This window comes from Rhea pennata, chromosome 3, assembly GCF_028389875.1.
Source record: "Rhea pennata isolate bPtePen1 chromosome 3, bPtePen1.pri, whole genome shotgun sequence".
NCBI lineage: Eukaryota > Metazoa > Chordata > Aves > Rheiformes > Rheidae > Rhea > Rhea pennata.
In genome coordinates, this window is record NC_084665.1 from 46019860 (window position 1) to 46045557 (window position 25698).

Genomic DNA, 25698 nt, shown 5'->3' on the forward strand with positions numbered 1-25698 from the left:
CATCAGCAGGTTTCTGGCAGGTGCCTTAAGAAAACATTTCTACACATTCTCTATTCCCATTAGGAGACACTGTTTTTCAGACTGCCATTTGGGTTGTGTTTGGCAGCCACAGTGATTCGCCAGAAAATGAAACACATTTTTGATTGTATAGAGTACATTCAGGTCTATACACATGGTGATTTGATCAGGAAAAAAAAGGTAGAAAGCAAGGCCAGATACTCAGAGCAGCTTTTGGAGCAGCCAGACTCTGACTTAAAACAACAAACAAAAAACTCAATAGTACAAATCCTAAATGAGAAAAAGAAAAAATTTGGGGAAAAAAGTTACATGGGCAGATAAATCCCAGTAAGATTGAAACCATCATCATATACTTCTTTTAGGAGACATGGAAGGGACCAGTCATCAGAGAACTAATGTACAAAGCGATTGAGTGGAAATACATGCAAATCTTCAGAAGTAACTGAAAAATAAAGTAGCTTCTTAACCATACCTAGACAAATATAGCTCTAACTTGTCCACTGATTCTTCAAAAGCGTATATTTGCATAATCTTCCTTCAAAGCATTAGACAGCAGGGGTGTACACATGGAATCTGCTAAGAAAAACTGGGCAACTCAGAAGATGAGTTTGGTCGTAGCCTTTGGGTGGAGAAAGGGTTTCTGAAACAGGAGGCTGCATTAGTTGTGTCTGGAAGACAAAGAAGAATCTAAATAGCATTTATTTTTGCATTTATTCACCCATTTGGCATGTGATTCTCTGACACGTATGAGCATGTAGGCATACTTTCCCTCACAGCCGAAACCCGTGCGTTTGCTTTCTGTTCCTTCTGTGATCCAGCGCGTATTCTCAGCACTCACTGTTTGAGAGCCATCTTTTCTACCTGAGTTAAGAGAGACTCTGGTAGAGAACAAATGTGAAGTTGCTAATTTGCAAGTTTTAGTAGCTGGATAGGGCCTAAGCTACTTTATAAATAACTTTAAATTTTCAGTCACAGATTCAGGAGAAAAGCCTCTGCCCTTTCTATTCCCAAGGAAGAAAAAGTTTGAGCAATGCCTTACTCATGTTTCTTCTCAAGACTTTCAGCTCCTTAAACATTATCTCTTCTCCACTTTACAATTTTTCTAACACCTTTAGGGTTGTACATTTTTCGAGAAACTTTCCTCAGTTGCTTTTGCCATCTTGGAAAACTTAGCCACACTAAATACTCTCATCTCATCACAGGTCCTGACAGATAACCACAACCACAACCACTGTCATTGCTTCTCCCCTTCGAATACCAAGAGCCTTGTGGTAATACTTTGAGCAGAGCTAGCAAGAAAGATGTAAATTGTTGCTTCATTTCTATTCCTTAAGCAAACTTAAAAGTGACTGTACTCAAATAAAATGGCTCACCGTGGGTTACACAGATAAATATTTCTTCTATAATGTGTTCTTTTTGATCTCATAAGCTAAGTCTGCCTTCAATAAATGGAGTTTCAAAGGGCAGTAATATTCATAATGTGTTCAAGTTGGTTACATATGTCTGGATTTGAAAGCCCTTAGTATAGTTGGAAGGATTTAGGTCAAATTTAGGAGTTATACCAACAGAGAGGTGATTGTGTGAAAAGGATTATTTGCCAGTAATAGATTAAAAAAAAGCATATTAATGCAATACAAATTGTAAATTTCATCTTTATAAATATAGTCAAGTGACAGTGGAGGGATTTTTCATATCTGGATGTGCTTTCTATAGTAAACTGTGACTCAATCTAATTTTATCTATCTGAAATGCATATAATGTAATTATTGTCATAAAACTATATTTGAGCAGGTATAATTGTGCTGAAATAATGCTTGACTGAAGCAACCAGGTACTACTTGGCTAAACTACAGTTAGAGGTAGTCCATAAAAGATTATATTTGAAAGAAGGAAGGGAGAAATATAATTTAACATCGCATTTTTTTCTTTTTTTCTCAGATCAGTATGGATTTTTAAATAACAAAATGTAGGCTTATTATCAGGAAAAATATTCAAATTGTGAATTTACTTAAAACAGGATATAATGATGTGGTTTATACAATAGATATATTGTGTACTGCATTGTACATTGCATATTATAAATGTAGATTGTGCTATAATGGATGAAAAGAGATTGAACATTTGAGTGTTATAAAGCTAGACAACAAAAAATACCACAAAATACTCTGAACTCAATATTTCCTTATAATTGTAAACTGTAACACGATGTTTAGCACCAACTTTAAAGGATCAGCTGCTGTTAACTTCTGTTGCAGTGGCATATTGTACGGTCATTGACAGCGAGTTAATACAAGTCACTTACATTTTTAAATTCTTTTCTCTACGATTTAGTAACAGTGGTCATGGGTACATGGTAAATCACATCTCCAGAACACTCAGAAAACATTGTTCATGAAAAGACTTTTCTGTCTGCTTACTAAACAGCACTGAGATAACACTCTTACAGGAGAAATGCTGGCAGCATGCTTAGAACTCTTTTTGGTGCCCTGGAAAAGGTTATCTTGAGGGACTCTTGGTAGCATTAGCGCCACCAAATAATCATTCTGTGTCTAATCTAGTTTGTTTAAGGGTTAAACCTTAAGGAATGTGCTCGGCCTGCATTATTCTGTGCTTGAAAGAAATGAATCCAGAGATGGCCGAACAAAAGACCATATCCACAAACGTGTAACCCTTAATGAAATTCATGCTGATTATTATGTCAGCAGCCAGCCACAGTCGGATGGGAAATTTTATTTGGAAGTTTCATTTGCTCTCTGAAACGGCTTCATGGTCTATCCATTCCCAATGTGACGTGGAAAGGAGGAGGAGGGAAAAAATAACCCAGACATATTTCCATCCCAGATACTCACAAAGAGGGATGCGTGAGAAAGAACAGCTCTTTGCCTACCAGACAAATGGTTCTGCAAATCAACGTTTCAGTTATGGATATTCCTTTAAAAGCCTATTTATGGAAAAAAAAATCACTGGTCAACAAGCTATTGCTGCAGTTTGCATGTGGGACTGGAAGACCAACTATATGAATACACATAAAACACGCAGGCTTTGCTCTGCAAGGCCACATAATCAAAAATGTAAATGTGCGTGGGTAAGCCAATGCTGAGCTTGTTTATACATGAATAAATCCTAATTAGAGAAATGGAAAAATGTCTGAATCTAAATTTAAAATAGAGCCTGTTCATAAGAGTCACGGGTGACTAAAAGCAATTAAGGCCATCACTTAACTAAACAGATGTGGCAGATTAACCATGTGTTTCTATCTTTGATGTAGATTTTTTGTTTTGGATACAGGTTTGGGTAAAGTTCTTTAATATTGTCTGAGATACATCTGCTGTTATTTTGATTTGATATATTTCTTTTTGCAAATGCATTTAGCGCTGGCTGACATTTAGTTTGTATAAACAATCGAAAGTGTTTACAGAGAAGAGTAGTTGTTCAAGCAAGCCACAGTACAGTAAAATACATTCAGAATGCAAGACTAAAGATATGCAGATAAAATACATTTTTATGCTTCCTTCACTCTGATTTGTGCTAGAGATGGATTTAGATAAAAGGAAGAAAGGAAGTACATTTTCATCCAAACAAAACCCCTAGTCTCTAGCAAAACAAGAACTCTTTATTGCAGTGTGGACTTCTACTTTTGTTGCTTCCAGCCCTGAAGAGGCTCAGATGTGCTAGGCTGCTAGGAGTCATTCTGTTCCACCAGCACTTCTCCTCCAAATAAAAGGAGGAGAGAATGGCAATCTCTTAACACAGTTTATTCTCCTGAGCTTTAAAATCCAGACGACACAGAGCTGCACATGGTAAACATGCTTAGATAACTACATATACAGACGCAGCTCTGTGAATTAGTTTATATCAGTTTCAGATGCACATTCAAATTTGAGCATGTATCCAAGGCTTGATTATCCTCCCACTTGGGGGGAAGGGAATTTTATGTAAGTGTTACTTCTTTGGCTTTAATATTTTGACATCCAATTTGCACATGTGTGTATGAGTTAAACGCTGAGCTGTGTGCCTCTGAGTATCTGTGGCTTCACCCTTGCTGGGGCACCCTTACACGGGGTCATGTAATAATCACAGATGAAAAGAGCAGTACTGCCCTACATCTCATTTTATGCTAATGGGACTTACATTTGCTGCTGCAAGTTCTCTGGGTGCATCAGCTGGAGAAAACATTTGGTTGAACTCAATTACATTTTGCAGAAAGTCATAACTGATGAGGCTCTCTGGCTCCACACTAGCCAGCTTGTATAGTATCTGATGCTCCTTGTCTGAAACAGTAAGTTCCCTGTGGGAGTAGGGCTGACTACAATTCTTTACCTCTCAGAGTGTTGTGTAGAAGTTCCTTACTTACGCCCAGCAACGGGGTTGAAATATCAGAATGGGCCTCTCAGTTTCTGGATTACAACAACCTCTTACACCCAGTCTTCCAGAGCTCTATTTAACCGGTTTCTTTCCTACATTAACATGTTTCAGTCCTTACTTCTTTCGAAGAAGGAAAAATCTAAGTGGGATCATAAACTAAAAAAAATATATATCTCTTTGTGAGATCTCTAAGATGAACATGTTTTCTGCATGCTGATCAGAGAAATTCCGTGGGATACCCAGCATTCATCTACCAGAGCGCCTCTAACCTGGCCATGCTGCCTGCATACACCCACCATACTTCAACCAGCAGCTTTTGAAAGACAGATATCTCTTGTTTTCCTTGGACTAAAATATTCCTGCATCTCAAAAGAGCATAAAGTGGGATTGGAATTTAAGGAATAGTATATATGAAATCTAATGTTAGCCCTGGGAACCATATCTCCCTGGATTCATTTTCTGAGGGGAGAAATACTTTCAGAGGCTACCTATCTGCTTCGAACACCCTCCCCCTGACGGAAGCCTTTCCTTCTCTGTGTTGACTACAGAGCAAGTCTAAGGAGACAGATTTCAGCTAAAGTTAGCTTTTGTGTTTTGTCCACTAAACATTTTGTACAGCCTTTCGTATATAGAGCCTGGAATTCAAAGAGTCATACTAGAAATGATGTCAGCTAGCAATACAAGAGAAAAACCTATAAGTATAAGGTCATCTTGTCTTTCTTCTGCTTGCGTGGGATTGTTTCCCACAGAACTCATGAATATGCCACCCATAAAGGCAGCTGGTAAGAGCAGCAACTGAGTCTGAATCACACAAACAAGGAGGGAGGAAATTTGTGTAAACTGTGTAGTGTAAGAAGAGGACATCCTCCGCAGTGCTTTAAGGATCTGGCTTGGATTTGATGACTCCTAGCAGCTATAAGGCCTGCAAATTTGACCTCAGTTACTGAGATGAGGTGACACTGTAGTTCCATGCTCTCTCTTTTGCTCCTAGCAGAGGAAATATCCTAAAGGGGGATGAGGGGGAAAGAAGAGGCAAAATTTCCTTACACATAAGATAAAGCAATCATACTCACCGCTACAAACACACCCAGCCTGCAGAGCCACTTGGTCTGGGCTGACATCTCTCCACATTGCTGAGATGGGGACTGTCTGCTTAAGCAGCCTTGCACTGCCTGAGCAACCAGCAAGAGTTTCAAGGGCCAATGTTGAGGGATAGGCAAGATCTCAGCAAATTCAAGACCTCAGATCAAAGAAGTGACTGTTTAAAAGCCACACCTTACCCTTCAGCTATCCCAAACACGGCAAAAACTGGATCCAGTAGTACTGGCAGTGCTCAAGTCATTCAACATCTATATATCAATCGGGGAATCACTATAGTTAGTTAATTCTGATTTTCTATGTTTTACATCTCTCCCCGACAAATTAATGACTATTGGTATGTTTACCAACAAGTCTAGTAAACAAGATAACTTCATAGAATTTACAGGATTGCATCACCCTCTGGGTAGGCTATAGCCTGTTCTCCCAAAATTGTCTAAAATCAGCAAATGTGATAAAAGCTATTGAAATATTCATAAGTTTAAAAAGTATTGAGACTGAAGAATATGTATACATACACAACCATAAAATGCTTTTTTTACTCTAAGAAATTAAGTTAAAAGGAAAATAAAAAGATTGCGTTTTTCAATGTCTTTATGATTTAATAATACACTTTACAAGTCTTAGATAAAGTTCTTATTTCTTCTTTTTGGAGATCCAGGCTCCAAATTACCTCTAACTTATATTTAAAATTTGTCCAGGTAAAGATTGCAGGATTTAGACTTTAAGAAATAACGCAGGCTGTGAGAAAATAAATACAAATTTAATATTTGATCACTTTCTTTGCTATCATTTACTAAAGGAGCACCCAACACTTAGTAGGATGCACTAAAATGTATCTCCTGACCATGACTTAGTCTGTAAATATAAATGTCAAAGTATTAGGATTATCACTACTGCTACTGATATTATATAGAAGATTCTCAATTACGAGATTGGCCAAAAGAAGCTCTTAAGCAAGCAGATCCAAACAGCTGATCTGCCGATCAAAATGCTGATACAAATATTGAGTTAACAGTTTAAAATCAATTTAGCTAATTGCTTATTAGTTCTGTCTTAGGTTTCAGTGTTGTCATTTATCTGCATAATTTTCAAACATATACTGTTTTAAATTGACAGACATTAACAAAACCCTTAAAGAAGACCCTTAACCCTCATGTTATTGCTGGTTCATCTCAAATTTCTAATTATAGTAAGTTTCTTTTGGGGGATGGTGGAGGAAGCCATCAAAGGCCACTTGGGTCCTGCAAAGTTTTTTTTCAAACTTATCTGAAGAGAATGAGGTGTAAGTTGATGATATGCTTGATAGAAAATGATTTACGCTTGACCGACCATCATTTCTGGTACTATTTGTAGCTGACATTGAGGACTGAATACATTTTTTTCTCTCCTTAGTGTCTCTTTCCACTTAGATGGTAAGTTCTTTGCAGAATTGTCTTCTCTAGTGCAATGAGATTCTTTCAGTCCTGCAAGAATATACCATAATATTAACAACGAGGAAAATAATCTTATCTTCTGTCCACATCCTACTGAAGAGGTAATTTGGTTTTGAGTGATGGCCCAGATGTTTTTGTATCCAGTTCCTGTGAAAATGTTTACTTGCCCTGTAGAAAAGAATGATCTCTGATGTAAAAACAGAGTTGATCTCTTCATGAGCCAAAACCGTGGTCAGCTGTTGCTTTCTCTTGAAATCCGTGAGAATATGGCCCACTATTAGTCTCAGAGCACGAAGAAATGGAAAGTTCTCTACAACTGACTGTGCGTGCCATGTGGTTTGGGCTCTTCATGTAACACAAAACAAATTCTGGTATAGAACTATGTCCAAATAAATGATAATATTCCTTACACTCTTGTGTTCCACAGCTCACCCACTTTTAGGAGATTATATAGCATACTGCTAGAACTGTCCATTTCCAGGATTTAACCCAAGTATTTAAGATTGTTTTCTTTCCTTACTAGGAGTGTAATTAAGATTACTGAAGAATCTTTTTACATATTATGAACTCTAACTACAAAGCCAAAAGGCATAAAGTTGCAAGGAAACCATCCTGCCAGTTTTTGACCAGAAAACGCTCATGTTTGACATCTGCCCAAAAGCTGGAATTGAATATACATTATTGTGTAATGTTTGGGAATCAAAGACTTATAAAATACAGTGAACAGAACTCAGCGATAGACAAAACCACTTGCAGGGGTCCTGCCCAACATATCACTGAATGCTAACAAAAGGGAGTCTAGGATTAACTATAATGCTGGAGACAGAAATAGAAAAATATGATTTTAATTTCAAGAGGAAGAGGCCTAAAGGGTGAACTATCCTCCAGAATATCAAGGGAGCTTGAAGAATAAAGGGACCAAGGTATAAAATCAATCTCCATTGATTTTAGTGCATTTGGGCTACAGATTATTTCAATTTAATGTGGTTAAATGTTGTTATATGTCTAAAACTATGGTTGCCAGCAAAACTATGTGAAAAAACATTATGAGTCTTATACCAAAAGTACTGGCACATTCTCTTCTGAAATAAAAATAATTCTGTAGATTTATTGTTCGTATGTAAAATATATTGTTTATGCTTTTTAATTTGATTTAATTTAGGAGAAGGAATGAAAAAGAACACTGTTTCCAGCTGAAACAGCAGTGGAAGAATAGTTTTTTTTTTTTTTTTTCCTTCAACATAGTATGTGTTAGAAAGCTTCTATATTTAAGATTTTGCAGGCCTCAATACATCAATAGAACGAAGTGAAAAACACTCCTTCCAAACAGCATTATAGCGTGATCTGTTTCTAATTACTTCATCATGTATTCATTTGTCTTTGCTTTTAACATCTTTTCTTTACACATTTGTATTTGTGCATAAAAGCCATTTATAATTACTGTGTTGTATAGACATCTATTTCACAATAGCTGAGGAGATGTGTAATTAAAAGTATGTCGAAAAGCTCTGTGTAGTGGAAGCCAGCTTGCTGTTAGCCAGCTAAGTGTATTTGTCCTAGGCAGAGCCATTAAGAAACCATTCAGTGAGATAATTTTGGGCTTGCGAGGTTCATGTTGGATGCATACCTCCCAGTGGGCTTCATTTCACCTAAAAGGGCACCTGATTTCAGGCTCTCATTTAGGCTTCCTACAGAAATGAGGGGGAGACAGAAGCACCTTTGGAGGACAGTTCATCCCATTTATTTTAGATGTCCAACTTACAGTGAAATAAACTATTCTTTTGAGAAGGCTGCCTATCTCCTCTGATAAGACAAGGAGCTTAGATGGGCTGATTTAGACCAGATACCTCAATTCTAAACAGCCGAAATAAGGGGGAATGAATCCTACTTCATCTGTTCGTAATTACTTATTTGTGATTTTTTCCATCATTTCCTAACTCAGACGCTGAGTGTATCTGGATTAGGCCTGGTTGGTTATACCGTAGCTTAGTGACAAGAAACCTGAAATGACTGCCTCCAAAACAAACAGAGCAGATAGATAATAAAAATAAAAGAACACATTCCAGTGTGCATCTGAAAGTAGTCCCAAGGCATGGAAAAGTAAGGAAATTAAGGGAAGCTCAGCCAAAGAAAGAAAACAACTCATACACTTAAATTGCTGGAATACTGGAACTAAATTTTATCCCAGTGAAATGCGAAGCCGCATGTGACAGATTCACACTGCTCTACTGACAGGTGCCAAATTCAAGTCTGTACTCCTCTGCAAGCAGCTCACCCACATAAACGATTGCCAAACAGAAGCTTGTTTGTATGTATCTTTCCTTTCCAGCACCCGCTACAGCAGCCGAGCGCTGCTACATGCAGCCCACGCACGTTCTCCCCCAAAGTTGGGGTGAGCTGCCGCAGGTTGGGCCGACGTCTCTTGCCCGGGGGCTCGGAGCGGCCGTGGGCCGGGACCGGGCAGCCCGCGCGCGGCCTCCCGCGCTGAAGGGGCGCGCTGCTGCTGCCGGTGCCCGGGGATCACGTTCCTCCCGCCATGCAAGGGCGCTCAGGTGGCCGGCACGTCCACACCTCGCTTGGGGCTTGGGGACGTTTTGTTTCTTGGAAGGAGCTGGGAACTTGAAGGCATTTTGTGTGTTTCTGCGACACTGCAAACAGCAGAAGGGCCTTTGGGTAGATTCAGCTCCTTCTTAATACATTTTTTGGCAAGTCCCATGCACCTGCACTGCTGTGGATTTTGTGGATTTTCTAGCTATTAAGCAAAAACTGTGTATTTTATATATACTATATATATAAAATATGTATGTGTATATATATGTATGCATACACACACGTATATACATTTTTTCAAGTATTTTAGCTGAAAGCACTTGCTTTTTGAATGTATGGATGGCTAGACCTCGAAAAATGATTTAAGTGTTTTTCTTAAAAACAAGCCAAGTGTTTTCAAGGCATCTGTTTTTGGTGAGAGCACACTGATCGTTTTGTAGAATATTTATATACGTCTTGATAGTTACAGATTTTTTTAAAAGAAAATATTTATATTGTGGTTTCTGAATCAAACAACATTAAGTATGTAAATAATGAAAGACTAGATGCTTCTTTTTCATTTTTTTTACTTAGGGTAATTATTTGGAGATCTAGACTTAAATGTAAAATGGCTTGAAAGGGGTCGAATGTAGGTAGGTGCCTTCAGTTATGAAAATATTAAAGAGCCTCTTGTTTGAGAGAGATTTTATACATTTTGATTGACATTGAATTATAGGCCTGAATGTCCTTTAATGTAAGTAAATATAAATTAGAAGCTGAATCTAGGGCACACGTGGCAGTTAAACTGTAAAAAACATAAGAATAATTAAGCCTTTTTTATCTGAACTGGAATTGTGTAGATTTTTTTATGAAGTTTAGAGCCATGTGGAATTTGCATCTTTCTATAGCAATTGGTGAGAGGCTTTTGGGGGGACAAAAGAAACAGAGGAGGGATTACTAGTCTTTTCTGAGACAAATATGTTTTGATTGGTCTTTATAATCCTCAATTTGTCCCAGATTTGACAAAAAGATTTTCCAAGTTTTGCCAACCCTTGAAATGAACTCAGGTTGAATTTACAAAGTATAGACCAACTGTCAAGTTAATCCTCTCTCCAAGTAACTCAGAAAGTTTTCTGATTTGTTCCAAACCGTACAAAACTCATGATTATGGCTAAGTATTTCTTTGAGTTTTTGAGTCTGTGTGAACCCAGAAGCTAAACTCAGTGGCTGTGTGAACCCACACTAAATGAAAGAAAAAATCCAGAAAATATATTGGATTTTGGGGATTTAAAACTGCCAAAGTTCACAGAGCTTCAGTATACAAAAAATAATGATTATATATACAATGAACCAGAAAGGTTCATCTTGTGAGAACAACACTATTTTTAAAAGCACTGCAATGTCACATTGTTTTCAGGAAAGATGTCATGATTTGGTAGCACTAATTCTATATATGCAGACCATTCAACTACCTAAAATCAGTCAGAAAAGGACAGAAATACTATATTGTTTCTAACAGAAACAACAGAAATGGTTTCTAATCTGTATGGAATCTAAATGATTTGGGCACGTAACTGACAGCATGAAGAAATCATGTACTTTGATGCATTAGAAAACTGCACTATATAGAAACTTCATAAATTGGTTTCTTTTATAAAACTCACTAAAATCTGTGAATAACTGTTTGATATAAATCACTGAGTATTTTTCTGCTCTGACACAAGTTCACGAAGGCCCAAATCAGTGATACCATATTCACTTCAATATCTGTATGTCCTTTTATATGAAAGCATAAATGAAATTCTAGGCTTGCGAAGTGAATCGTGCTCTTGGGATATATGAACAGTTTTGCAGATTTTTATTTCAGTGTATTTGTACGCTTTTCATTTTCTGCCTGTGAATTTAGCTTAATGAAAATTGCTACCCTCTGATAATGGTTTGAAAAATTGCATATCCTTTCACTTCATAAACAGGACAGTATTTTTTTCAGTCTTAAGAATTCCACTTAGATATTAATAACTTCATAGATTACGGTTCCCTTTTCAGTTGTGTTACTCCAGGGAATAAAACCAAAGTCATAGAAATCCATGAATAAAGGAATTTCAAGGAAAAGGGGATGGACAAATGGAGCAGAGAGGTTTAAAGAACAGAACTAATGAGGGTGACATAGCCTTTTAAGTTTTACTAGATCAAGCGTAAACTTCTTCAAGAAAAAAAAAAAGATGAATATCATATTTGTAAGAGAGTCGAAAGTTTCTGCAAGGAAAAATTAGGGTCATCTTTCTAAAGTACTGTTACTTGCATTGAAATAAGTGCTGTTTAGATGACTAGCAAACACTCCTGCAGTAGTCTCTTTGTACCTGCGTGTGGGGTGGCTGACATCCCACTGCTTTTGTTTGCTCAGCGAGTTTCTCACTGCGATGGTTAGGATTTGCAGTATACAAAAATAAATAGATCAAACCACTGGGAAGGTGTTGGCAAATACTTTCATCAGCAACAGCTGCTTGAATGAATGTTACTTTCATCCAGATCCCACAGTCTGTCCTCTGTCCTGTCTGAATTCAATAGGAATTTTGCCTGCATCGTTTTAAGTACTGTAGGATTTGCTGCTCTTCATTTTCCTAAAACGCTGAATGTGGGAAGAACCTCTCAAAAATGATTTCCAAAGAAAATTCCATTATTGAAAATAATGTATTATTTAAAAATCGTTTTATTTTATTTAAGAGAACCCCTCTACAGGATTGAACAGAACTGAATTTTGGGAGTTTCCAGATTTTCAGAAAAGAAAAAAAGTATTAGTGCAGATTAGCAACATATTGTTTTATTTTGAAAACACACTAACCAATCTTTTTCTGTTCCTCAGGTAAAACTCTTTTGAAACAGCTATAACATTCTCATGTCCCTATGGCATGTAACAGGGCATAAATGATCAACCTGAGTGACAATAGGATTCAACTCACCTAACTTTCGTTAACCAAAGACAGGCACCTAGTCAAAGCCAGTTTCCTGCACTCATCTACAGTAAAAAAGAGAGGTGAACACCTGCCAAGGATGACCTAGTCTATCTTATGTTTAAACTGGGTAGGGTCCTCACAAAATGCCTCTTTCTCTCTCCTCTGGTGATAGGGAGAGGCTAGCTGATTAGCTTAGATTATGCATTTTAAATTCAGCTAGATAATCCTACACTAACTATCAGCCTAAAAGTAAGTGGCTGACACCAAATTTTTATTGCCTGTGCTAGAATGCCCTGCCAGATCCACCCCACTGTTAATTTACTTGGTCCTCTTTCCAGAGCTCTGCAGTACCTCTGATAGAAGAAGACTTCACAACCATATCGTTTTGCTATTAGTAGCCATCCAGACCCAAAGAGTCTGCTGCTGGCTTAACCACTTGGCACCCATTCACTGACATTTCACAAATTTTGACTCTAAACATGCTTAGATTTGGTCACATTATCACTCATACCTTTTTTTTTTTTTTTTAAGGACACATATTCTAAGGGATCTTTGTACACACACGCATATAAATGTACAAATTAGATACCACCTTGATCTAGTGGTTATAGGTAACAATATTATGTTCATATTATATACATATAAATGATAATGTGAGGTGCAAGAAAATAGAGAAATTAACACTATGATTTTAGGGATTCTTGGTTAAAATTTGCTGCAAGTTACTGAAATACATAGAATATACATTTCAATGTGTATTGAATGTGCTCATGCAAACACATGTGAAATGTAGCCCATATTTTTTTCCAAGTTTCCAGGGTCAAGAAGTCAACTTGGGTTAATCACTATAGTTCCACTGAAGCCAGTGGATATAGTCTAATATGACCACTATTCTGTTTTGTTTTGAGGTTTAGGCAAAAGATTGATTTCATATTTTTAATCCTACTTAATTAATCTGAGCTATCAGTACCTGTAACTAACGAGACACATCTGCAGCAGATGACATTCTATTCTGTGAGAGAAGTTTATGTTCCCATGTTTCCTCTACTCTGCTTTTATAAAGAACACCCACGAACAGAGCCTAGCTGAGGTACAACCAACAGCTAATGTCAGCACAGCTTAAATTTAATGTGCTTTTTAGTTTGAAGTTTGCTGCTTCTGTTTCAGATCTGAAAATTAAAGTGTAGGTAAAAGATTTTCCTTTTTAACCAGTAATATCAAACTCCTCTTAATAAAAAGTGATAAAAAAATGCACTACTTTTCACTTGAAATCTCCCCTGTGTTCCTCCTCTGTCTCTCATGGCTGGAGGACCATCGCTGCTACTCTTCAGAGCAGTGTCTTGGTCCTCTTCCACAGGTCTCCTCTGTGGGGTTAGGCAGTGGACAATGACTTTGCTTGCATGTGTGACCACGCATCATTACAAAGCCAAACATATTTACTTAGACGTGCATTTTATATATAACATATATGCAATGTAAATCAGTTTAGTACTTCTAATTTATTTAATGGATGTAAAATGACTCATACAAGCCAATTATTAACATCTTATCCTTCTATCATACACTGTGCTGGTATTAATATGTCAAACTGGTAACTGCAGTTACATCAAAACCTGATTTAATGCCTCTCTCTATTTCCATATGTAATTTAACTCCACATTTAACACAATAAATACAATGTAGTGGATGATTTAATTGCTCTGTAATATTAGTATATTGAACTTTAAAAATTGTGCATTTTTTGAGATTCTTTTTTTTCATATAAGATTTATTTTCTCTATTTAAACAATGATATTCCCTACAGATGCCAATTTTCATTCACTTATTGTGGAAATATCACAAGTAACCTTCTTTTGAAATATCAGGATTACAGAGCTAGGTTTTTTTTTTGTTTGTTTGTTTGTTTATTCTGTATTTTCCAGAACTGGAAAGGGCCAGAAAGCTTATTAAATTTCCAAAGATACAGAGCATTCTCAGTATTTCCAAAATCTCCTATTTTTCATTACTACATTTCTAATTTTTCATTAACTTTGCACATATATATATTATGTGACCAAAACACCAGTAAAATGGCTAATGATATATTTCATTTCATATGAGATGAAACATTTCAATAATTTGTTTTCTGGTAAATGAAAACAAATTTATGAATAAGGCTTTATTAGAAGTTCCGTACACCAGTTCAACAATGCTGACTAAAGTGAAAAAAACAACACAACTAATACATTAAAAAAAATGTCCTTTTGGACACTTTAAAGAAAAAGTTTCTTTTTTACGTTTTGAATGTAAGTAAGTGAGTAAAAAAAGATTTTGATTTTGTATCAAATTTCATTTAAAAAGAAAGAAAGAAAGAATAATGTTTGCATGCTCAAAGTAGATCAAATCAATACACATGAACATGGTTAAGGCCACCCTGGGTGAAGATGGAGATGTTTGGTAATGACAAAATTACTGAGAGGGACAACTTGTGAATAGATTGCAGATGGCATTTTCTGTTGCATAATGCTTAATTTTTTCCTTTGAGTAGTTTCAAAAGTTGGATTTTTTTCCTGAGAAAAAGCTACTTTGATGAAATATTTTTTTCATGAAACTCAATTAACTTCAATGAAAATTCCAGAATACTTTTTTTCAAAATTATAAAATTTATTTTTGTATTTTGAATTTTCTATTAGTTTATTATCTCATGACATTTTCAGCCAACATTATTTCATTATTATTTAAAGACATGTCAGCAGTAGTGCTATGGCATGATGCTGACATTCTCTAACAAGTCATAGCTGTTGAAATCTTTCATTTTGGTTTTACAGAACTGCTGCTGCATGCTAGCTGAAACAGCTTTTCTTTTTCTATCACAGAACATTCCCTGCTTGTATTATATTAAGGCCATTTGCATTTTAACACAGGTGATATATGAATGGAAATGACCTTCAAAAGAGCAAAACCTCCCACAGAGTGGGAAAGGCTGCAGCTTTCATGAGCTGCACAGCCAAATGTTGGTGGGATACACGATGTCAACTCCAAATTATTTGAATATTTGGTGTAGAATATTATATTATATATATATAAATATATATATATATTATATATATATATTATATATATATTATAGAATATTATAAAATTACTGGGCATGATTCTGTAGTCAGGGTTGAGTCCTATATTCATGTAACGTTTATATTCATGGTCTTGAAACTCATTGAAATCTTCAAATAAAACACTGGAGAAGGAAAAATAGAAGAGAAAACATGTATTATAAACATCATTTAGGTAAACATAGACTACTTTGATATATATCTTTTATAGTATAAAGACGTTCTTGTGGTGGAAGAAAGGACAGCTCATCTGGCCGTGTTACGCTCTGTTGTAGTCCTGCCAAAGCCTTGCAGCCTTGCTGGTCAATACTCGAACATGTACCAAAGGCAGGGGATTGTAGTAGGAGATTTCAGGCACAAGCTGAAACCCTGAAAGTCTGAGAAAAGATCAAAGCAAAAAGGAATAGGGAGGTCGCAGGACCGCAGAAGGGAGATAAGCACATGAATCCACAGGTGACTGCTGCTGGGCAGCACAGGGGTCCTGGCAATGCCCCTCTGCAGCAGCAGGTCAGGAAAGCAACAGTGTCTGGCAGAAGGGTCACAAAGAACAGTGTCCAGTCATCAAAACATCCCACTTCAGTCAAGAAAGTTATCTTTTTTTTTTTTTTTTAAAAAAAAAAAAAAAAAAAAAAAGCTATTATGGCCAGAGTTTTCCACATGGCAATACTTCCAGAGCATATACCAGTGTCCTTCCTGTTCATAAAACATTCAGGCACACATCTGTATGAGCTGAGGCAGAAGAAAAATATGATCTTTTTTAATATAGAAGTGTTACATATAAAATATAAATATAGAGTATAAATATATACATTAATTAACTGTTTTCTGTATATGTAAATTAAAGAATGGAAAAAGGAATATAAACATATAGTTCTGTCCCATTTCCTAGTGCTATAGGATTTTACTATAATCTGCAGTCCTCTGATATTTTGCTCTGAAACTTTTGAAAAGCAGGTTTTTACCTTCAAGGTATAAATAACTACAGAGGAATGGAGATAGATACTTTAAAAAAATCTTCAGAGAGTTGAAACTCTTCAAACTAGAATGTGTCTCTGATGAGAAAGCAACTTTTGTTTGTTTTATGGCTTTATCCTGAAAGAGATCAGAAAGTTGCTGAGGATTGTGAAGTATGTATATTTAAGGTTATTCCATTTGATTTAGCATTTGACAGGGTGTATAGAAATTTTAAATCCCTCTGCATATTTTGAACTTCTAAAGCCTTCTAAAGTCTTTTCTCTTTGAGTTGTAGTTGCTCAGTTTACATTAAAAAGTTCAACAGATTCAGTAATGCGGAATAATACTTTGTTTTTCATATCACAACATGACTAAGAACTAGTCCAAACCTGAAAAACATAGAAATAGTTTACAGTAAAATACAAGTTGATGATGACCTTCCTGTTCTATAGTTTTTTGGAGCCTAGTACAAAGCTCATCCAAATCAAATGAAATATTTAATTTATTTTTAAAAATAATACCTAAAGATCTTGTTACCTAAGTATTATCAGTATTTTAAGGTATTTTTTTTTCAAAGTTGTTATATATAATAGCATCTCTGGAACCAAAATCACTGATTAGAACACAGCACCCACTGGAGATTCAAATCTGGATCAGAACTTCCTGACCTAGATCAGGAAGTCATTTTGCTCTGTTTGCCACCATTGTTTCATTCCTTGGTTTTGCTATTTTGTTTTTTTGGTTTTTTTTTTGTTTTTTTGTTACTTTCTTGTTTTGTTTTTGTGAAGGTGCTTACAAAACGTATTTTTCAAGGAAAGGATTCTGCTGATACTAGACCATTAGGAATATTACTGATTTTTCATATCGGGCACCGGTCAGTTATCAGAATAAGGTTTCAAGCCATCACAGACTCCAGCTGGATTCAAATGAATGACCACAAGGCAATGTTTTTGTGTTAAAAGAATAGTTCCTTCCTGTTCTCATCCACATTTAGTTCTAAATCATGTGTACCTCTTCCAGAAAGTGATCCCTAATTCAAAATTTGTCTCTTTTTTGCATTCTGAAAGCTTGACATTTCCCAAGGGAGGGGAAGGGGAGTTGCTGGGATTGTGTTGACTTTGATATGCAATCTAGACCACTTTTTTTAGTTAGTACCCTTTAAAGTAGGAAGCCATGGGTTGTGTCAAGGTCTAAAATCAATGTACTCAAGCAATTCTGAGATATTGCAGCAGATATTTGTGGAAGACCAACTAGAAGATTAACATATCCTGAAACACTGAAGAAACAAATAGCAACTGGCACCTTTAGGAAACCTCTTTATGTCAGGTCCTGACCATCAGTACTTGTACTCTACTGTGTGCATGACACCCTGGACTTTCTCATGCTTACTGCTTTGCTTTTTATGTGTAGTAGTAGTCTATTATTCCAGTAAGTTCATACAAAATCAACAACAGTAGCAGCAAAGGAAGCAGAGCTGTAAGAAGTGTCTCTACAGGAGTTTAGAAAGCAGTCATCCAAAAATGTTAGAGGCAAAGATATGAACTCTGGAAGTCTAAATGTGACAAAGGTTTAGCAATTACACTACCTTGCCCACATTTTTCATATTATATTTTGTTTATTTCATCTGTAGGATAAAAAAGAGATGGAAGTAACAGGTTGTGGAAAAATAGATGTTGCATGGCCAAGTGCTCCTGACCCACTCGATACGGCATTTGACTTACCACCTGATCAGTCTTGTTGAGCCATGGCCTATTCCAATGGACAGACACCCTCAATAGGGCTCCATGCACTGTGGTGTCATCACGTCATTCTGAGTTTTCTGTGTGCCTTCAGGAAGATATATATTGAACGGGGAAAAAGAAGGAAATTAAAGAAGATCAGTGGTAGTTCCATTAGTTTTATATTGTTTTTCTCAAAACTGGATGCAGATTTGAGCACAGCTGTTACTCCTTCTGCACCTTAATTGTGAACCAAAAAAGTAAGGGTTATCTGATTTACTGCTATTCTTTCTCTTACTGTCTTTTATTTCTCAAACTCTTTGAGATGGGGAGACACACTCTACTGTTTTTGTAGAGTGGCTGGCCCAGATGAGGCTTACAGTTGTGCTAAAAGTGGAAATACCATCACCAGTGCACATACTGACTAGAACTATACACAGGACAGGGTAATATATTTTAATTTTACTCCCTGACCTTAACTAATAAAATTAACTCTCAATATTTTATTCTCATCCTGCTAGTGGGGAAAGGAATGCAACATTCTGTCTTTCCGTGAGAGATTTCAGCAATCTGGTGTACCTATATTAATAGCATAATTGCCTCCATAAACATTGACAGCCCTTTTACAACCTTTCTCCTGTGAATTATTTTGTGTTGATTCAAGCTATGAAAAATGAAACTTCATCATTTTTCACTTCTGTTAGAGAAAACTTAGAGAGGTATTTCAAGAAATATCAAGGAGTAAAAGTTCCTTAAAGGCTACAGCTGTTCGATTCTTTGCCCTGTAAGAGTCTCACGCCTGAGCAGTAGACTGGGGAGCAAAGATGCTTTTTTATTGGATAAAAAAGAAAAAAAAAAAAGAAAGAAAAAAGAAGAAAACACCTTTTCTAGTCAAGAATAATTAATGTTATTTAAAATATCTAGTTTTTCCTTTGGCCTGTGCATTGAAAGCACTGTGAAGAAATGATAATTATATGACCAGCTGAATCCACAATACAATGTGCAATATCACATTTAAGAGTAATATCATATTCACAGTACAGAGGTGTTGATTCTCAGTTATGTTTTTTGATAGTAAGGCTTCCAAGACTTCTAAAATTAACTTCAGTTTTTATTTTACTGTTAAGAGTCAGGCAGCCACATATGTCAGACAGTCTTGGCCAGAACTGTTCTTCAGGTCAATCAGCAAAGTGCCTGAATAGTTCAAAAGGTGATATGCAGTGTTTCTTGTCTTCAGAATAGATTATCTAGTAAAAATTGAGAATCACAGAGGGTTTCCATATATCACTATAGGAATTCTGCCTGTGGTAAATAGAGCTGTTTATCATAAAATCTTTCTCTTTAAGATTGCTTTTCTCTTAATAATACTTTCCTATTTACTGTTTGGACTAGATGCTACTCCTTTCAACCAATGTGCTTTCCACAGGAATGTTATGAATTTTATCAGAGTCAGCAAAGTGTCTTTTCTAAGCCTGGCCAGTAGGGACTGGAGTGACAGAAAAGCAAAACAAATGTGACAGCTGAAATAAAAACCCTGTTTCAAATTTTCACTGATCTTTGTGTCCTAATGATATTGTCTGAAGCTGGGCTGCTTTTCAGGTGTTATGGAGTCATCCTCTCAGACAGTCATCCTCAGGACTGTCCTGGCTTAGCCCTACAGCAGGGTAAATTTGGGATTCTTTTATACTTGCTGACTGGATCTGGGCATCACAGAGTCCCAGCCTCTCTCTGGGGCACCTTCAGTAATTGCAGGTGAGGCCTTCTCCTAAGCAGGAATCCAGCAGTAAAATAAAGAGGCAAGTTAGTGCCTGCAGTGGTAGCGGTTTTATTTGGGTATTGCAGGTACAAGAAACCCATTTTCGGACTCCAAAAGCCTAGGGCTCAACACCTTATAAATTCAGGTCAGCCCTTCCTCAGGGAGGGGAGCCACTCCTCAGATACTTTTCCAACTCCACAGTTTTTCTACTTCTCTTTTTGACACTTCCAACTCCTCTCTTCCTGCGAGTGAGGTGGGGGTGAGCATCCCAGGGCAGGGATCCCTATTGCCTCCTGACCTAGACACCTCCTTTCTTTCCTGTGTCAAGGTAGCAACACCTCCTGTCTAAGCTTAGCTCTTTCCTCTGCTGTGAGGCTGCACATCCTAACGGGATGGAGAAGTAGTTTCTACAAAAGAAATATTCATCACACACAGGCATTTTTTGTATTTTTGGTTCAAGTGGACTAAAGCCAACCCTAGTAGACTCATTGCTTTTCTTCTCTGTATTCTTTCTAAAAACTAAAATGAGATATTCTCCGGTATATGTCCACATCAATCTGAAACTGCTTTTCTGATCTCTTTGCTTTGGAGGAGATAGTTGTTTGAACGATCAGACAATAACTTGCTGGGACATGCCGGCTTAAGAACAGGTGCTCTTCAGAAAAGCATGGCTTGGGACGGTAGGGTCAACAGGTTGAAGCCCATGGATTGAGGCTGTTATTGTCTTGGGTCTACTGTGTTGAGACTCGAACCATTTGAAGTGTAAAATATTGATCCCGGCTCAATTTCATTTTCTCTCAGATTTTGAGAGATTTATTTGTTCTCTCACTTCCTTTTTCACTTATTTCTTTAAATGTCAAAAGTAACAGAATGAATTGAGCCACGATTGTCTTCAGTTATTCTTTTTCCTCCTCTTGTTCTAATTCTTTGAAATATCTCCAGTTTATAGAAAATAGGAAAATAGTGAAAAAAAGATGAAAGTTGTATAGTTTTGTCACAGTGTAAATTTAAGAGAACTGGAAATGCTGAATCACTGAAGTTTGAAGGAGATAGAAAAGAAAATGAAAGAGCAAAAGTAACCAAACAATACATATTCTTAACATATTTAATGGCAAAAATGAAAAAAATAGTAAAAGACCTAAAAAGATTATCTTTTAAAATTGATTTTCTCCTCCTAAAACTACTGTATTTGGAACAATAGAAACAATGTCTCTCCTTTTTTCCCTATTTATGCCAAGTCCCAGAATTACTGTTTAGTCTCCTTTAAGAAAAACCCTGTGCCTATTTAATCTTTTACCTAACAATAGATGGCATTTGACATATTTTGCACCTGATACTTGCATTAGAACAAAATACCTCTCTTTAGCATTAAACAAATATAATTGACATTTGTGCAGGATGGGAAACCTTCCCGGCATCCGCTAGGAAAGTTCTACCATATGGGGCCTTCAGCAGCTCAGCTTGCATAAGGGGCGAGGGTTTGTGGGCATACCTTTGAACATTTCAGAAGAGCTCTGTAGACAAAACTGCTTTATATAAATAAGGGGATTCAAGGCAGAACAGAGAAGTTTTTCTGTAGTAATACTTAGATAGTTCACAAAACCTGAAATTTTCTTTAAGCAGCAGAATTAAAGATCTTGCTAAACAGTTGTGTGAATTCAGGTTACAAAGATACCAGCAACTGTAGGAAAGTAAAATTCAGTCCTCAGTCACTGTCAGCTTGGGGCAAACAAATATAGTGGAGCAGAAGGCTGCTGTGGTTTATGTACACTCTCCATCTCCCTGTCACAAGACATTTCAGAATGGATCTACATGTTTTTTTTAGTGATACAAAAGTGTGTACCTTTAAAATTATAGACAGAAGTAGCTACCTGAATGTTGAATCATTAGGAAGAGAGAGCAAAACAGCAGAATATTTCATAAAATATCAAAACCTTTTTTCTTCTTAGGTCACACATGCCTTGCCTAAAGCAACATTCATATAAAAATTAGGCTACTGTAAGATTTATTGGCTACCTGTATATTTTGAATTTAATTTTCTCTCATCACATTTACAGAAAGAATAATAGTTGTGCATGTTTGAGTAGTCTTAATTAAAAAGAATCTGCTCAAATTCTAGCGTGGTTCACTTCAATATATGCTGCCTTTCCCAGGGTTTTGGAAAGTGGTTAGAGATTCTTGGCTGAGTATATCAGAGTATATGCACAGCCTTCCTCCCTAAGCAGGAAACCCAATATTCCCCTTTTGTGCATTAGCCTCAGTACGTTACAACAGAATATCTTAACTTGGGGTATTTCATGGGGCAAGGCTGCATGATACTCAGAGGTAAATTAGTTATTGATATTGTATGGCTGGCTGCTAGCCAGAACGCTTCACACTGCCCCAAGGATGTTCTTTGCTCAAAGCAGCTAAGACAATGAGCAGGCAGAGTGCAGAGAAAGAGTCACAGGATATAAGATTCGTTATGCTTGCTGAATCAGTTAAAAGAATTAGTTCTTTTTTTTTTTTTTTTTTTTTTTTTTTTGAAAAAGAATTCTACTTTATTTAAGATTGTGAATTTAGGAATACCGAGCTCCACTAAGCTGTGAAAGTATACAAAGATAATTGCCTATGCATCATATAACATTAGGATTTGGCTTGTTTTATATAGGTGCTGAGTCTAAATCTCAGCTGTGTTACAAATTTTCTTGACCAGGTCAAGAAAATATTAAACTTGAGGTAGTGCAGAAGCAGGTAAATAAAAAGGGATATGGTATTGAGGACTAGTACAAGTGCAGCTCTTATACCTACCTGCAAATTTCTAAATAAACTTCAGCTCTTAAGTAATGTTTTTAACTTCAGAGAAAGACTGGGCCTTTGGAAAGGTCTGGTGAGGCTCAGCCCCCCAAAATTGGGAAGTTTTAAGTAGGAGATAATATAGAAGTGGCAAGGAGCAGTAGACAAAGGCAGATGGTGGATGAATACTCATGAGTCTAACACAACACCAAGAGGAAAATAGATGCGAGAGCATTCAGTTACCAGTTCCAGCCATGTATGGTGATGCTTACTTAGGTCCAGTTTGGAAGAAGATAACAAGGAGTCTAAACCTGGCAAAAGCTCAGAACAATCAATAGTCAGGAAATTCAGCAAAAGTTTTTCAAAGAGTAACCTGGACCACAGAGAGACTGAAGTAATCTATTGAGAACAAATGGGAAGCACTAAAACATACCATACTTTGGCTACATAACTGAATAGTGAAAAGTCAGAAGATGCTTAGGATTAATGTGTATGCAAAGTTTGTCTGAGAATAGAACAAAGCCTTGATCTGCAATTTTGTACACACCACTGAAGTGGTCATTTCTTAGAGGAAAATTGATTAAAAATGCTAAATCTTCTAGGATAAATTCCTCTCAGTTATACAGGAATAGTGACACTGCCTCTAAAACTATGAAGTCAGCCTAACACTCAGAAAGAGAATTATGAGAACATTTTTCAGAGAATCCTCACATCAAAGCACAAGAGGTTTTTCTTTACATGGGAATAATTCATAGTTGCTGAAATAAGTTTATTTCCTTATCTTACAAGTACTGGCATATTAGCACTGCCACACAAAAGCAAAGCTCTCAGTGTTGTTGCTGCTGACATCAGAGAGCTGGAATGTGTCTGCAGCAGATCTACTGCAAAGAATTACCATTCATTCCTTGAAAGTAGACGAGGTGTGAGAAAATACTACACTTCTAATGAGACCACTTCTGTCTTTGTTAAATATACTGTTTATGTTAAAGATGTTTTACGAGCATTTAAAGTCAAACCAGAAAGTGAATTCACCTGACATGAGAAAGCACAGCTGGGAGAAAGACTTCCTTCTCAGCAGTTTTTTTCCCCCTCAATATTTTCACTCTGGAAATTTTAAATACATTCACTTATTTGTCTTAGTCCAATTTTCTCTTCTAAAGTTTATTTTAAAAACCTTGGCTCATTACCTCTGTTTTGAATAAATACTGAGGAGCTAATAGATAGCTAGTGACATGTAGTCCTAAACACCTCTCCAGTTCTGAAGACATGAGTAAGAGTCATATCTAGCCCCACTTCAAACTTCCCTGACACCACTTATCAATAGCAAAACATTGGGAAAAACTTCAGTATCAGATGTCACAACATCCCTTCTTCACTGAAGAGTTTAATCTGCATTGTTCAGAAGGGAGAATGCCACAAAGTCTGGCTGAATAATGTATCAATGCTTAGAAAACAAGACAGCACAAGACAGAGAATTAGGTAATGGCCTTCTAGCAAAACCTGTGAGCTAATTCACAGGCTGGGGATTGCTAAAACCATCTTGCTGGAGAGCCAGCAGCTCCTGAATGCATTCAGGGTTTCACACGTGCACAGCTGGGGTTGAGGACTGTGTTTCTCTATAGCGTCTGTCATTCCTACTTGGTCCTCCTGCATCAACGTCACTATCCAAAACAGTAATTTTCCTTCCTTTTCAAATATTTTTTTTAAAGCTATGGCTAGAGCCTTGGGTACTCAGACACAAAATTCATGTGTAGTAGTTTTTTACGAATTTTATGCTGATCTGTACTCATCAAAACACCTTTCCCAGAAATTAAACTAGCAGCAGTATCTACATAATATATCCATAAGCCCTGATCTTAAACTCACTATGATGATACTTCAAATACATTAATTGTCCAGTACTACCTTTTCATGGAAGCTTATAACTAATAGCTGAGAGATCGTAACTTCCTTCTTCTCCACTCTTTCAACTGAAAAGTGAAATAAGTCATTTAAAAACACCAGGAGGTCAAGCAATCCTCTTTGACTTGCTCTCAGAAATGTCGGGATGATGCTAAATTGTGTGAGAAGAGCCTCTTAGCTAACAATCTGACTGCCCCCAGTATACGCCATAGAAAACCATCATCTTCAGTGGTTTTATCTAAGTGTTGGAAAGAGAAGATATAGCCAAGGTAGTCTGAGAAGCTCCCAGCTCCCTAGGACACTTATAGGTACAGCTGTACGTTGTTAAGCAGCTGAGCTAAAACTGTAAGAAAGAAACAGTCTCTCTAATGACTTTTTGGTTATAAATCTCTTATCTAAAGAGCAATTCTGCTCTTTCTACATCCATATGGTTTCAGTATCACAAAGAGATAGATTCTTAATCCACAGTCCACTAGGAAGACACTGTGTTCCTGCATCTTTTCTGAATGAATACCAGGAAGCTGTGGGCTCAGTGCTGCGATGATAGGACTATGTAGAACTACTCGTGAGAAAACATGCATGCGATGTCTCCCTCAACAACTGAAAGATCGTCTTCAGATTACTCAAAAGTATTCCTTAATATCTGATTTGAACTAGGGAGCCAGTGTGACTTTAGGGTCCAAAGACTAGGAATGAGGTTGTGGACATATTGACACTAGAGATCATATTGTTTTTTCCTCTTTCAGACCATTCTGAAGATTGCATACAACATTTTAATATAGAAAACCAAAGCTATGCAAAATGTTTACAATGAAACCAAAAACATATTACAAATCTGGAATACAGCATGAGGTTGGTCAATGCTTGCATGCCTTTTGTGCAAACTCCTTTGAGAGAGGTTAGCCCAATGTATGGTTTTCAGCTGGAATTATGGGAAGCAGAATGCTTGGCTGAGTTTCACTTTGCATGCTCTTGAGTTCATTTCAGTCCGAGAATTATGCAAAATTGGGAGCATGAAAATTCATATGGATCAATACTGGGAAAATGTACTCAAGAACTGTTTCCATGATTCCTTAGAGCTTTAGGGCTAGCATTTGGTGT

General features: G+C 36.8%; 1 long non-coding RNA gene across 1 annotated transcript in view; it reads right to left on the reverse strand.

Annotated features, from left to right (window-relative positions):
* Nucleotides 1-550: 550 nt before the first annotated feature.
* LOC134139247 (uncharacterized) overlaps nt 551-25698 on the reverse strand; it is an 80444-nt gene continuing 55296 nt past the window's right edge. The window contains exons 4-5 of the long non-coding RNA XR_009958096.1: nt 18168-18273; nt 551-686 (exon numbers count right to left, since the gene is read on the reverse strand). This is a non-coding gene — a long non-coding RNA (uncharacterized LOC134139247). The remainder of the gene's footprint in view (nt 687-18167; nt 18274-25698) is intronic.